Source organism: Chinchilla lanigera, unplaced genomic scaffold, assembly GCF_000276665.1.
Source record: "Chinchilla lanigera isolate Chin_1 unplaced genomic scaffold, ChiLan1.0 scaffold00013, whole genome shotgun sequence".
In the NCBI taxonomy this organism is placed as follows: domain Eukaryota; kingdom Metazoa; phylum Chordata; class Mammalia; order Rodentia; family Chinchillidae; genus Chinchilla; species Chinchilla lanigera.
Window position 1 is genome coordinate 14,364,978 of NW_004955414.1, and position 12,613 is coordinate 14,377,590.

General features: G+C 41.3%; 1 protein-coding gene across 2 annotated transcripts in view; it reads left to right on the forward strand.

The window, feature by feature from the left end:
* The first annotated feature begins 347 nt into the window (after positions 1 to 347).
* The window catches only part of Pak1 (p21 protein (Cdc42/Rac)-activated kinase 1), an 82,146-nt gene continuing 69,880 nt past the window's right edge, over positions 348 to 12,613 (forward strand). For both annotated transcript variants that reach the window (XM_005379836.2, XM_005379837.2), the window contains exon 1: positions 348 to 579. The gene's annotated coding sequence lies outside the window, so the exon portion shown is untranslated. The remainder of the gene's footprint in view (positions 580 to 12,613) is intronic.

Below are 12,613 nucleotides of genomic sequence, written 5' to 3' on the forward strand. Positions count from 1 at the left end.
GCCCACCTACCTCTTCCCTGCAACACCTTTGGGAGGGTCAGGGGAAGAGGTCCGTGTAATCTAATCTGAGCTCACAGAATCCTGAATCCGATTTGAGGTCTGGAAAAGACACCTCTATGCCCAGCCACATAAACTAAGGCACAGGGCAGCTGTAGTGGTCTTTCACTCCAGAGCTCACTCAGCACGCTGACAGGCCCTGGAAGGCCTGGCCTAGGGAGAAATTCCTCCTGCTGGAATCTGAATTCAGGAAAACAGCCCAGACTGTGGGAAGGCAGTGGCTACCCATGCTCAGCACCGCTTTGCAGAAAGGAGAAGCTCGGCCTCCTCCCGCCCCTTCCCCCTCCTTCTCCCGCCCCTTCTCCCCTCCAGCCTGCCGGGCTCCGTGGTTGAGCGCTGCTGGGGCGCTAGCGTGCGGCACCTCAGGAACTGGGCGGGCGGCTGTGCTGCTCGAGCCAGCCAAATCGAATCCAGCCAAGCTGGTAGACTCCTGGCTTTGTGCGAACCAGGGTGGGCGGGGAGAGGTGCGGCTCTGCGACGGAAACAATCTCCAGAGATGCCGGGGCCGGCTCCCCGCACCAGGTAATATCGCCCTGCCCAGGCTCCCCTCTCTGGGTTGTGTTCTTTTGGGGTCTCTGCTGACTTCCGGGTGTGTGTGAAGTGCGGGTGTATTACATTCCTTTTACCTTAAGGAACGCTGAATGAGGGAAGGGCTAAGGGTGGAACCCTCCGATGAGTCTACCCAGGCGGGGCCAGGCCTGCACTGGAATCAGAGCTCTGGCCAGAGACGGGTGTAAACGGGAAGCTGGGCTTTTGGGGGAACTGCTCCACCTCAGGGGTCCTATGCCTTTAGTCAGCCTTCTGTTTGGGGGCCAGGGTGACGCTCTCCCGAACCCTGGCTTAGCTGCTGGCCTCCGGGACCGTGGGGGTTGTTCGCTGTTGAGAGGTGGAGTGGGCTGGGAGGTAGGAGACCCGCGGCTGGTCTTGCTTAGGCGGACTCTGTGGGCCTCAGTTTCCTTATCCGCAGTTTTGGGCTTGGCACTCCGTTCGTGATGAACTGTGGCTTTCCTAGGCTGTCAGATGGTCTTGGGAAGGAGATCTAGTTAAATGATTAGAATGGGCTATGGAGATGGCCCTCAACCCTGGAGCAGACAGAGGCAAGCCGGGAAAGCAGACCCTGGCGGTCTGTTTGTGGCATCTTCCCGGTCTGTTTAGAAACCCGTGACTTCACCGGCAGGACAGAGGCTGAGAAGGGTGATGCTTATTTTCATGTGGTGTGTAGGTGTTTAGGTGTAGGGAGAGGGGATTGAGAAGAAGTAGGTCAAAGTTAACGCTTTGTTTTTCCCTTCAACTGGCCAGGTTTTCAACATTGTACTTAGGTATAAAGCAGCTTTAAAATAGGCTGTCTTCTTTGGAGCACTCATTTTACTCTTAACTAAATGACAGACCTTGAGGCTGTGTAATGTGTTAATCACTATAATTCCTTCCTTTATTATCTGGCACCAAAGAACTCCTGACAGACCTGCTACTAACCTAGCTTGACCCTCCCCCAACCCCCACCGTAGTTTTTCCGTGACTGTTCGTCCTCTCCTTCCTTTTCTTCTTCCCTGTCACCCACCCCATTCTTCTGTTTCCTCCTTTCCCTGCTCTCCTAGTGCTTTCTGTTTTTCTCTGTCCCCCACCATAACCAATTTTCCCTTCCCACTCTTAGATTCTCTTCCTCTTAATTAGGCTTTTTCTCTTTTTCTCTCAGAAAATCGGGTTCTGATGCTTCCTCATTATTGGTAAATTACTAGTTTTTAGGGACCTTACCCTGGTGTTTGTCAGAGTCCAAACATTCTGTTTCCTACTAACCTTGCTTTGAGCGTTCACTTAGAGACTATCTACCGCTAGTGCCGGTCTCTCCCCTTACTCCCTTGATGTCTTGTCTTGGCAATCAGCAGCCCTTCTTCCTGATTTATTCCCCACCTTCTTTCCTGGGAGTCGGCTTGGGGAGCAGGGGGACAGTAGAGAAAAACAGAGCTGGGAATTGGGGACTTGAAGGCTAGAGTAGGGCTGGGCAGAGGCTGATTCCCTTCAGTGAGATGCGTAGCCGGGGGATGGTCAGTGACCCCTTAGCAGTTCTGAAGCAGTGCTGACCTGAAAATTGGTTGACTTCTGAGCCTATGGAGGAGGGAGGAGAACAGCAAGGATGAGGCTGAGGGAGAGGAGAGAGACCCAGAGGACAAGACAGTGGGTGGCCTGTGCAAGGTGGGGTTATTTGGGGTTGGGGTGTGTGGTAGGGGGAAGATGTGGTGGGAAAAGGGGCCATGTAGATTAATTCTCTTCCTCTCTGAAGTTTAGCTCTTTGGGCTGGTTTATTTCTACTTAGCAGATTTTCTTGAGACGTGTCCCCAAAGTGTGGGAGTGAGGGGAAGTCGAGATGACAGTGACAAGGTTGCTCTTTTTTTGGCATTCACTGTCTAGAATGTGTATATATGCAAAACGTTCCATATGGCATTATTAACCACTTAACAGTTTACCCTGAGCGTCACTCGGCAGTGTGTGTTTACGTATTGACTATCCTGAGCATCACTCGGCAGGTGCCATTTCAACCACTTGGTTCTTGTATTGAATAAATGTGATAAAATTGTCTTTTTTGTGTTTCCTGTTATATTATAAAAGTTAATGAAAAATATGCCATTTTTGGTCCTCCTGTATTAAAATAATTGGACTGGTAAGTAGTTACACATTCTCTGAATCATCTGTTTCATGCTACTTATGGAGCTTGATGATGGAATACATACAAGTCAGATTCAGTTGCTCCCCACAAAGCAGGTCAAGGTGTAAGCATCCCATGTATAAGTATTATAGAGGGAAACCACAAAGAGCTATGATGATGTGGAGGAGGAGCCTTTAGATTTACCAAGTCAGGGGCAGAGTTTGGCCTTAAGTTCAAGTCTTCTTAATTGTGATAACTATTTGCTGATACCATGTTATTTCCTGACTGTGTATGTGCCTATAGTGTACAGAGAGCTTCTTGCATTCTTCTTTCTGCTTACCTTTGCAGCTAGAATCTAGGTAGTACTGAAATGAGTACTGAAATTTCCATGTGGCAGGTCACTGTGCTAGGGCCAAATACTCTATTACCTTGGAAAGGAAATAGATTTTTGTCCTTGTTAACTTCTGGCTCTGGGCCACTTGAGTGACTTGGTGCCCAGTTTCCTCCATCAAGTTATCTCTTCTGCCCCTTTCTCTTCCCTCTATTTTCTTAAAATCAATTTCTGGCAGGCCATAAAGTCCAGAGATCAGATGTAGCTAAACTAGACATTTTACTTTCCTGGTCCTCTGTACTTCCATAGGTGTTTAACACTTCATTGGGTTGGTGAGGATCAAATGAATAATAAAAGTGTGAAAATGCATTAGAAGGTACTGTAGAGATGTTACTGTGATTGTTTCTGGATACATCCTCAGGCTTTGAAAAAAGGCTCAGGTGTTATAGCCTGAAAGTGTGGGATGCCACTCATTAGTCTAAAACTGAGGTTCAGTTCTCAACAAATAAAGGAAAACAAGGGGCCTAAATAGACAAGACTTTGAATGCTCAAAATGGAGGCCAAGACGTGTACAAGCATGCTTTATTGAAGGCCAGATAGTGGCAAGTAGAAAGTGATATTTTTAGAGATGCCTTGTGATATAGCAAGAAAAGAAGGGAGGGAGAAAAGGATTAAAAGCAGGCTGAATTCTGTTTGAATCCTTGTTCTACCATTTACTATTTTACTGGATGGCTAATGTCTGTAGGTTTCATGTATAAAATGGAAGATACTTGTATCTACCCTGAAAGGTTACTCTAAAGCCTAAAAGTAATGATATAAACAAGAAAAATGATTATATAGTAGATTCTTAATAGCTATACTTATTTTTATCCTGCAGTACCCTGAAGTACTCTTTGAGAAAGTCTTGCAGCACTCAGTAGTATCACTTGCCATGCTGTATTGTTACGGTGATTTATTATCTGCCTCTTGTGTTAGTCTTTTTGTTTTTTTAAGGGCAGAAACATGATCTGGTAAATCTTAAGAGTGTCCTGAGTGCCTGTTCTTGTGAGGTCCTGTTTAGTTGCTATGTGTACATTGGTAAATACAACAGACTTAGTTCCTACTTTATGAAGGTTACTGTATGTTGAGGGAGATGTATAATAAGTAATCAAATATAAGTAAAATTTATGATAGAGGCTGGGAAAACCAAGAGCTATATTTGGTGTGTTAGGTTTAACTGGTATATTAGACAGCTCACCTGCTTTGCTCATCAGTACCTCAAATCTAAGAGTAATGCAAGTGGAACTGTCTAATAGATGGTTATTAGTCTGAGAGAGAGCTGTTTGGTCAAAAGGCAAAAGACTTGGGCCTCCTCAACCATTGATGTAAAGCTATGGGAATGGATGAGATCACCTTGGAGAGACTGTGGTGTAGGAGTAAAGGAGGTCCTGAGCCTTGGACGTGTGGTTTATAGCTGAAGGAGGGGTGTATAAAGGAGAGAAGAGTAGACAGGCAGAAGGAAAGCCAGGTGAATATGCTTCCCCAGAAACTGAAAAAGGAGAGTATTTTAAAAAGGAGGGTTAATTATGTTGAGTATTATTGAGGGTTATGTAAGGTGAGAACAGAAAAGTGACCATTGATTTGGCAAGATGGAGATAGTTGGTAATCTCGGCAGGACTGCTTTTGGTGAAATGGTAGTCATTTGTCTATCAGAAAGTGAAGCGGTAGAGACAGTTTAAATAGATAACTCTTTTTGAGATGCTTTGCTTATTTAGAAGAGCATAGAAATAAGTGGTGTTGTAGGAGATTGTGGATTTTGAGAGAAAGGAGTGGTGTGTGTGTGTGTGTGTGTGTGTGTGTGTGAATAGGAGACACTGCAATGTATTCATATCCACCCAGTATTTCTTTGGTGAGGCCAAAAGTTTAGACACAATCTTGAATTTTCCATTTTCTCCCATGCTACATCCAACCTCTAAGCCATTTGACTCTACCTTCAAAATATATTTAACTTTGATCTACTTCCCTATACCTACTGCTAATATTTGGGCGATCATCAGTTTCTACCTGGATTATTGTAACAACTTAAATGGTCTGTCACCTTCTCTTTTCTTCACTTCTAGTCTATTCTACTCTGTGGCTAGAGTGATCTGTTTAAAACAAATCAGATCACTCCTCAGAACTCTTCAATGTCTTTATTTATTTATTGGGCACCGGGAATCGAACTCAGGACCTGGCACTGTGCCGCTGAGCTATATCCTCCGGCTCTCTTCAGTGTCTTTATGTACTAGCCGCAAAATCCAGACTTGTTATTGTGGCCTCTAAAGCCTTGTACAGTCTGACCCCAGGCATATCTGTAATCTCCACCTGTAATATTTCTCCTTGTTCACTCAATTTTAGTTTCTCTGGCCTTTTTGCTATTCTTATTGGCTAGGATATGCTCACTGAGGACATTTGTGTTTACTGCTTCTTCTGTGTAAAATGGTCTTCCAGGTATTGCTATGATTTGTTGTTTCATTTCACTCAAGTCTTAAGTATCTCTTCCTCAGAGAATCCTGTCATGATCAACCCACTCTCCCTATAGTCACACAGATGTATGAACTTCACATTGTGTATTTATTTACTTATTTCTTTGTCTGCCTCTCTTTCTATACTACAAAGTCCATCAGCATGGGAATTTTGTGTTATTCAAATAGATTAGTACTGAAACATTGTAGATTTATAATAAATGTCAAATGACTGAATATATTAGTAGGAAATGCATCATGTACCCAAAAGAGAACGTTCCAGGTAAAAAGAAGTACAAGTGAAGGAGTAAGGGAGAATTATTTTAGATGGGAAGAAGGAGAACATGGTTTCAGGTATAGGGAGACACACAGATTTTAGGGTAAGAAGATGGTGTTTTCCTGGAAGGATTTTTGTTTTCTCATGGAAGATAAGCTCATTTTCTCATTGAATGTAAGCTCAGCAGCTAAGGAAGAGGGCAAGGGGGAAATCATATGGGAAGTTATGTAGAAAGGTAATACTAATTTTCAAGTGAAAGTATTTAATCAGGTTCTTTTAAATACATTTAATCAATGTTCTTTATGGCATTGGCTGTTTCATTGTAGAGGTATTTGGGAGAGTTGAATTCAGCTATCCTAAAGCTGGAATTTTGCCAATTAAATTTTGAAAAGGAAGGGAAAGGCAAAGGGCTTGTTGATGTTTGAGTAATTTTGATGGATTACGATTAGGTAAAGAGAAACATAAAGGCAGAGGGTCTTATGGATAGTTGTTGGAGTGGAAGCTCTTGATCAAGTGAACTTTTGTTGTTTGGAGTATATATGACTCATCTGAGATATTGGAGTTGATGTACATTTTGGTGATCAGGTCCAAGGTGTAATCATGGAACTGAGGTCATACAATGGAGTGGACTGGGCGTTGATGGGATCTTCATTGAAGCTGTTGAGGTCAGCTAGAATGATAACTGGAGGGGCACAGAAAGAGACTGAGTGAGGAGCTAAATTCTTTAAGAGCCACCAGGAAATGAATAAGTAGGAAAGTGTGATAGCAGCTAGTAGAGGCTACACAAGAGAAAATACAGGTTTTTATAAGAGGAAGGTAAAGAAATAGTTTGCAAATGGCACTGAAAATTAAGGACAAAGTCCATAGGCTAAGTGTGGGAAAGAAGACAGCCTCCAGTTGAGAGAGCTGCTAGAGAAGTTTCAGATTTCTTCTAAGGCAAGGATGCAGAGGTGAGTTAGCCAATGAAAATGGGAAGTGCCAGAAGAAATAGTGAGAGATTTCTCAAGTCAAGAGAGCAGTAGGGAATTTGATCTATTTAAAAGATACACAGAAGGTGATGGGGACAAAGTTTGGGGGATTGTACATGGCTGAAGTAAATGGACACTGGAGAATTGATTGGCTTAAGCCTAATTATCTTTCAGAGGAGGGAGGGTGGTCTGTAGTAGTAGTGGTGGTCTTTTGCTTTTTGAGAAAGGGTCTTGTTACGTTGCCTATGCTGGACATGAATGCTGGGGCTCAAACTGTCCTCTACTTCAGCCTTTCACATAGCTAAGGGTATAGGTGCATACCACCACACTTGGCTTGAATTTGAAATTTTACCTGAACTGTTGGGAATAACTGAACTGGGGCTACTGGTCAGAAATTTCTCAAGATGGTAGAGAGCACGTTATATAACCTGTAGTGCCAGTTTCTACAAGTAATTCTAGTGACTGCAGGAGTGTTAAGAGTGAAGATGTGTAGGGCTGTGAGTATGCATGTGTGAGTGTGCATGCCTGTGTGTGTGTAGATACTAGATCAGCCTGAGTGAGTTTAGTTTTCTCACTCCAACTTCTGTGTCCTTTCTGACCCACTTTGTTGCCTCTCATAATTGTAGGAAGCCTCCCAGTATAGCCCTTCGTTCATTCTACCTCAGATTATAATTAATGTTGCAAGTATATTTTTAAGAGAATCAGAATAATCAGTGATTAGACATGTCTTTATTATTTCATTTAGTGAACTTAGGTAAAGTACATACCCCTATGGCTGTCAGGTTCCTATAAAATGAGAGTTTGAAACTGGCTGATTCTTCAGGATCCTGCTTCAAGTTTCCATCAAACTAGGCCACCCTGGAAAGTTAACTGTTCATAATTACTTGGTTTGTACCATGTCTGAGTTGGGTAGGCCATGGGGACCCAGAGATTAACCACACTCAGTTTCATTCCTTGAGTAAACTCCTGGCCTGGTGAGGACACAAAGCATGGATTATAGTTAATATAGGATGGAATCTGGAAACTGTTGCATAGAAATGCGTATCAAATGTTACTGGAAAAGATGGAATTAGGGGCTTCTCCAAAGGTTCCATAGAGGAAATGAGTCAGCCTGGGTTTAGCAGTCTACTTGGCAGACAAGTTTGGACATTTTAGGCAAATAGAACAGTATAGGCAAAGGTAGGAGCATGAAAGCATACTGAGCTGGAATGACAGGTATAGGAAATAGTAGAGGTGAAACTAGAATAATGGGAGGGAGAGCAAACAAGTATTTATTGGACATCTATTTTGTGCCAGGCAGGTGCTTTTTTGGGTATCTGCTTTTTAATTCTCATGAAAACTCTACATAAAGTAGTTAATCTTATTTGTATTTTATGTTAAGAGGCAACAGAGGATCAGGAATTACTTTTGTAACAGCCTGGAAACAACCTATAGTTTTTTTCTCTGCTGCTCTAGTGGTTACTTTCTTGTTGCTAAACCAACTGAGCAAGTGGTTGAAGGCTGCATAGTGGGAGTGTCTTTGACGCATTAGAAGGACATCCCTCAGCAAATTCAAGCCAGCAGCATTCCAGTCCCCTGCCAAAGAAAACCTCTTGGCACAACTTAATTAAATATCAGATTCTCATAAGCAGGCATCAAGGGCATACAGTGTTCCCTGTTCCCGAGTGGAGTGTTGGTCATGCTAGTTGCAGCTGCTCTGGGTTATTCAAAGTATGTGTGGACTAGGTTTTATTTGTTTCTCTTTCTTTCCCTCTTTCATTTAAAATAATGGCCTGAGGGCTTATCTTGAGATTATGTTAGTGGTTATCTAGTCTATTCCTTTACCTCTAGAGGCAAAAGCCAAGTGAGGTGCAGTGGTTCTGTTACCACACAGACATTTCAAGGTCCTACCTGTGCTGCCCACTAGATTATTGACAGCGTCTCTTTTGCTTCCTCAGACTTGCTTACTGTTGATTCCCAGCACCTAGCCTAGCTTGGCAAACAATAGATGATAAATCTTTATTTTAATGAATGAGAAAAATGATACCTTCAAAATACATTTACAGGTTTTCTATGAACTCCAAAATGTGATCTACTACTTATGATTATTAAAATGTGAGCTCCAAATGATGGCAGAAATCTTCGTTGTAAAGGTAATTATTTCAAGAGGTTCTCTAGGGAAGTTGCTCCTTAGAATTACAGCAACTCCGTTAGTAAGTTTAGAGGGCTGTCTGAAACTCCAAGTCCCGTGCTGGGAGCTCAGGGCATCATAGAGTTCTCAGCCCAGATGGTCAGCAGGTATCTTCCTGTAGGCAGCACCTCTTTTCTCTCATTGTAATCTCTCAACAGCCTTGTTTTTAAATCAATGTCATTTTATTTTTAACTTGGGGCATTTGTTGCCCAGCTCTAGAACTGCTTAGAAAGGACCATTTTTGTGACTAGTTTTATATGTGGTATAGAACATAAAAGGCCTGCAGTGATCTGTGTTCCACTTTTTCATGATCTCACTGTAGTATTTTATGTTGCATTCTACCCACTGTACCCTCTTATCTGTGTTGTTCTATGGTCTACAATGGTCATTTGCCATCATCTTTCTCCATCAAAATTCATTTACTTAGTATCCATTTTCTGTGGGCCAAGTGCTGTACTTGTCCCAGACTAATTAAATCTGAGACTATAAGAGAATTCAAGCAGCACCTCTCACCATTGTATTAGGAAGATTTTCAAACATGGAAATAACTATGTAGTAAATACCTGTATACCCACTGCCTGGATTCCTTTTTCTGTAACATTGCATAATGAATGGCATTTTGGTCCACAAGAGGAATGCATATATAACAGTGTTCCCATAAGATTTTACTATAGCTGAAAATTCCTTTCAGCTAGTGACATTGGAGCCATCAAATGTTATTGGGGTCATGCTGATATAAGCAAACCTAATTTATAGTACACAGAATTATGTATAGTACCTAATACTTGATAATGAAGATAAATAACTATTACTAACTTATATATGTATTATACTATATGTTTTTATTTTTATTTCAGAGTGTATTTCTATAAAATAATGTGCTGTGTTATGAAATAATATACAGCGTCATACATCTGATGCTTACTGCAGATCTTTTTTTTTTTGGCAGAGCTGAGGATTGAAACCAAGCCCTTGTGCACGCTAGGCAAACACTGACATTAAGCTACATCCCTAGCCCTACTGTGTCTCTGAATTGCATCAAGAGGCCATAAGTAACTGACTTATTTCATCTAGGTTTATATAAGTATATCCTATGGTGGTTATATGACACAGCTCAGAACATATCCCTATTGTTGAGCAATGTATGACTACTTTATCACATCCACTATATATTATATAGACGTGTATATTGTTATATTAAATCCCTATGTTCACCCATTAATCATTTTAAAAAATGCATTTCAAAGTAAATTGTAAATATTAGTATACTTCCTCCTATATACTTAAGCATTGATGTTTTAGAAAGCTCACAGCGGATTATAATCCAAGTATGATAGTCCAGAGTTAAAGACCACTAGTCTGACCTATTTGTTTTATAAACTACTACTTTTTTTTTTGTCACTGAGCTACAGGCTCTGCCCTTTCTGTTTCCTTGTTTATTTACTTTCATTTTGAGACAGGGTCTTGTTAAACTTCCCAGCCTGGCCATGAATTTGTAATCCTCCTGCCTCAGCCTCCCAAGTAGCTGGGATTGTAGGTGTATTCCACCACACCCATCCAAAACTACTAATCTTAATAACATTCTGCGTTGTTTTTTTTTTTTTTGGTGAAACTTCCCTGATCATTCCAGCTCAATTTAATATTTTACTTCTGTGTGTAGACTTTTACTGTTTGTTCTAGAGCACTGTACACACTGTTTGGCATTGTGGTTTTCTTTTGTGTATGTATGTATGTATTTATGTATTTTTTGAGTGTGGGTTTTTTTGTTTTTTTTTTTTCCAGTACCAGGGATCAAACTCACGACTTTGAGCTTGCCAAGCAGGCACTTATGCCACTGAGCTATATTCCCAGCCCCTTGAGTGTGGGTTTGAGACAAGGTCTCACCATGCATGTAGTTCAGGCTGGCCTTGAACTCACTGTGTAGCCCAGGCTGGCCTTGAACTTGCATTGATCCTCCTGCCTCAGCCTCCAAGTGCTGGGATTACAGGCTGCGCCACCATGCCTGGCCTGCTTTTGTGTTTTGGGACAGGGTCTTGCTGTCTAGTTCAAGCTGGCCTTGAACTCACATTATGTAGTACAGGCTGACCTTGAATTCACAGTGATTCTCCTGCCTCAGCCGCTTGTGTGCTGGGATTATAGGCTTGCTTCATCATAGCCAGTTAATGTGTTTTTCTAAATTGTATTGTTTATTAGACTGAAACTCTCTAAGGTTGGTTCTTATTCACTTACTTACCTATGTACTCATTTACTCGTTCCTGATTGCTAGCTTAGCACCTTACGTATAAGTACTTAGTAAAAATTTATTGACTTCAATTGCTCTTGAATGAAGAATCTGCAAATGCACAGAAGGTGTACATAACTTTTGTTTTAATTACATGCCCATATGTTTATGCTGTATATATATTTTTTGTTTGAGGAAGAAGAATTCATTTATCTTCTCTGGTAGACATTTAGTAAAGTCAGTCAAATTCAGTGCAGGCATGCTTATATATTTTTATATTTGCCATTTGCTATATTTGACTGACCTATACACAGATCAGAAGTAGTAGAATTTAGGTCAGAACAGGTACATAAATAGGAACTAGAATTACCTTAAAAGTAATATAGTTGGAAAATCCTTTGGCAGGGTGTAAAGATGAGATTTGAAGGGTGGACGATATATCTCAACAGTAGAGTGTTTGCCTAGCCTGTACAAGGCCCTTGGTACCACAAAAAAGATACTTAAGTTTTGTCTTAAAGGATGAATAAAAGAGGAAAATTTAAAGAGGGTTCTACCTCTTATCTACTTTTGTTGTATCAGTTTAGCCCATTTCTGCCTTTTCTTTGGCCCTCATTATTCCTACTTCTAATAAGAGGAGTTCAGATTAGATATTTCTAAGATTGCTTCTGGCTTTGATGTTATTTATGTGTATCTTAAAATCTCTGGTTTCTGTATTATTAGCTTCTAGACACTAGGACAAAATACCCGACCCTTGCAATTTAAAGGAGAGTTTTCTTTTGGCTTACAGTTTCAGAGGGCTTAGTCCATGCATGATCAGTTTGCTCCGAGCTAACAAATGGTATAGTATGGTAGAGAAGGCCACACAACTCATGGCATCCGGAAGGAAAGAGAGCAGGAAGAGCCAGAAAGACAGCTATATACTCTCCAAAGACACATCCCTAGTGTTCTGCCTGCTAACAGCATATTTGGCTATGAATTTATCAACGGATTCATCTATTGAATTAATTAATTCCAGATTAATTCAATGGAATCCAAAGTGGTAGAATGGAAAGAAGTAATGTAAAGTAACTTATGCATAGTGACTCCTTGAAAAGCCTTTTCTTTCCTCCTACATTTTTTGTTGGGGGTGGGAGGTAAGGGATGTTGAGGATTCAGCTCAGGGCCTTGCACCTGCTAGGTAAGCATTCTCTACCACTGAGCCACACTCTCAGGCCTCTTTCCCTTCTTTCTGTTTTAGCACTATATCTGTGCTTTTTACAGCATGCTAAAGCAACATAAATCACTGCCTCTTGACCACTATATCTAGAGACTAAGTAGGAAACATAAAATTGAATCTCACAGGGGAGGAGACTTATCTAAGCTAATAAATAGTGGAGCAGGACTTAAACCTAGACCTCTTAGCTTTATCCCAGTCATTGTTTCTATATCTATATCTATATCTATCTATATCTATATCTGTATGTAT